We start from the raw sequence: 3,196 nt of genomic DNA, 5'->3' as shown, positions 1-3,196 counted from the left end.
ACGGCCACAGATTACATTTTCTGTCATATCAGTATCGGTCAAGGCTCATAAAAATCCTGAACGTTCAAAGTCACGTGAGATATAATTTATAATTTGGGTGAAAAAGTACAGAAAATAAAATGTCTGCTCCCCTTTCATATGCAAGTCATGTACAGTCCACCTCTACAATTTAGTACAAGATCACTCACCGCACACGTGGTATTTTTCACACCACGAACCTGAACCTGTCACCCAACCATGCAAGTTGAAATGCAGCACCTGACGTAGAACTCCCTCCGAAGTGGCATAACAAGATAACTGATGTAATTAGTAAGGCCTGATCGTGATTTAACATGATATTTTAATATATTGTTACTACAGTATTCATTTGTGATTGGAATGATGAATGATGCTGTTTGGAATGAAAATATAAAGTTATCTTACTATAATTCACCAAATGTCCGTCCGTCCGTCCGTTCGAAGGTACCGCAAAAACGGCTCAACCGATCGCAACGATATTTTGGGTGGGTATTCCTGGGACCCCTGGGAGTAAAATAGGCTATATTGTTTTTCCAATTTTTCAGTTTTTCCAAACACGATGGAATAATATTTACCAATATGAACAGTGATGAGGCTTTTGTTGAAATTACACGTACCAGGAGAGTAGATCGACTCCTGACGAACTCTTCCGATATAAACGTGCGGCTCTGAAGTAACACGGCAGCGTGTGCAAAGCGACTGAGAAACAGGTGTAGCGGCCGCTTCCGTGTTACAGATTCGGCGCGCACTCTTCACACATAAATGTGCGACTGAAAAAGACGTGTAGCGGCCGCTTCCATTTTGCAGAATTCAATCTTTTTTCAAAATGGTCGCCATGTACTGTTTAGATTTTGATGATTTGCGTGTGATATGATTCAACGGATGTTTATATGAATCGTTTAAAATAAATAAAAAGCCTTCAATATCTGATATTTTGCCTTTTCATTTGGGCTTCCCAATTGAAGCCCCGCCCATAGGGTGGGTACCGTTGCTAGTTAAGTTTAAAGCTGAATGAGGAAATGATGCAAGGGTTTCCATCTGTGACATTCGCGGATTCCCCATTTGCAGTTTCGCCATTGACTGGATACAGCAACATTCAGACTGGGTACGTTTTTTATTCCAAGGCCTTCACGAACCTGGTGCCAATGCCTGACATTCAACTGAAGGTGGCACAGAAATGTGGAATTTATTGAAAAATATTGTTACGGCCCGCGGATAAGATGTTGTGTTTGCCGAGCGGATGGCCCCGCGGTCGTACAGTTACCCCGACTAACCCGATTCCCGAACGTTGGCCGGATCGCGCCACAGATATTCAATAGGGAAAAGACTAAGGTGACACGGATGCGAAGAAGAAGCAGACAAAAAGGTTGGAAATACGAATCTAATTTATTTACTATGTACAGGCTCAAAATAACCAAGGAGAAGGAAAGATAAGAAAATAATATACAGAAGATTTTAGAGACACAGTGAAACCTAGCTTATACAAACTTAATTAAATACCCAGGACAGAACAAACGAAGACGACTCACACGGGGAATGATGATAGGAATGGCGGAGGTGGATGGCTTGGAGGGGGGAGGCCGGTCCACGGATACCGCAGCCCAATCGGCGCGTTTGGCAGCCGCCGTTCCTTTTCGGTCCTGCTCAAAACGTCCGTCCAGGCCCCAAGCTGCTGTGGCTGCAGTTTCGGTGGCTCAAGCTGCTGTTGATGCAGCCACGGTGGCTCAAGCTGCTCTCTTCAGGGATCCCTTACTCAACTCTCCTCTCGGTGATCTCTTTGCCGCAACTCTTGTCATGGACCTCCTTACGCAACTCCTGTCATGGACCTCCTTACGCAACTACTCACCACTCTTGCGTGCACTCTTTTATATCGCCGCGGGCGATCAAGCCGCCAGCCTTCAGGACACGCCCATCGGTGAGCTCCTTCGGCCCTGATTGGTGGGCACAGCCCTCTGGCTCCGCCCTTGATGACGACGGGCGGGCACGCCTTTCTTCCCCAACCTTGCCTCGTGGCCAATGGTGGTTGAAGAAAACCGCCCAAAATGCAGTTGGCCATTGAAATGAAATGAAAGGGGATCTATTCTTATTTCACTTGGTGCAATGGAGTATTTAAATTAATGGGAGACAGCCTTACCCTAACACACATAATAAGGATATAAGCTACTGAACAAGGGTATTATAGTGTCCTTCAATGTATGCTTTATGGAATTAACTACCGGAACGCCCTTTGACCTTTATACAACAGACTGGAGGCAGGAAGGCGATATTTTACAACAATTTACTATACAATAAAAAAGAAACACAATCCTCATTTCCGCAACAATATTTAATACTTACTTAATTTGCCAACTGGGATCCCCATGCAGGTCATAATATCACTATCTGTCCTCTTCAACTAAAGTATCAAACAAGCCCGGCTACGCCGCTGTTAGACCATTGGTCTTGTTTTTTTAAATAAAATAGGCACACGAGAAGCTACCTTTTTCATTCCTGCTCGGCCATTGACATTCTCTTCCCCATGCTGTCTTCCGATATACCTGGATACACCTTACAGTTTAATATACAAATCAGGCGAACACGCATGTCAAACCTTTCTCTCGGTCTTCCTCGTCATACCACAAAGTTTTGATCTTTGTATAGTGACATCTAATTTGTAACTAATGTTACTTCCTGTTTGTTATTCTTTGATATCTATATTCCTTAATCTTAGCTCTTATTTTAATCTTTCATTTACTCTCCTTTTATTATTAGTGGGGCAACTTAGCATAACAATTGTGCATTTTGTGAGGAAAGCACCAAATTTGGCACACTAGTAGACTATCCTATTATGAACAGATTTGGATATTGGGCCATCTCAAATTCAGCCCCTGATGGCTGTGGCAGCCATTTTCCAAAATGACACCTTCAGCTTGTTCTGACGAATTGCATCATCAATTGGCTTGGTCCTTTCCACCAGGCATTCTCTGGTGAAAGCCTGGAACTGCTCTTGGCCAATCTTCTTCACATTCCTGACAGTCTCAACTGCAGCAGGACCTGCAATTTCCTTTGTGTCAAGGACAACCAGATCCATGCTCTCTTCCTCAAAGGGGTTGCCAAGCTCTTCTATGACGCTGACAAGGGCGTGGACATCCTTGGCGAAAGAGGTCTGCACACGGTGTCTGGTCGTGATGACGTGTGT

General features: G+C 44.1%; 1 protein-coding gene across 1 annotated transcript in view; it reads right to left on the bottom strand.

Annotated features, from left to right (window-relative positions):
* Window positions 1-3,196, bottom strand: part of WBP1L (WW domain binding protein 1 like) — a 126,315-nt gene that overhangs the window by 4,789 nt on the left and 118,330 nt on the right. The gene's annotated exons all lie outside the window — the stretch shown is intronic.

The sequence above is a fragment of the Myxine glutinosa genome, chromosome 3 (assembly GCF_964187855.1).
Source record: "Myxine glutinosa chromosome 3, kmMyxGlut1.1, whole genome shotgun sequence".
NCBI lineage: Eukaryota > Metazoa > Chordata > Myxini > Myxiniformes > Myxinidae > Myxine > Myxine glutinosa.
This window is presented reverse-complemented; position numbering and strand designations above follow the sequence as displayed.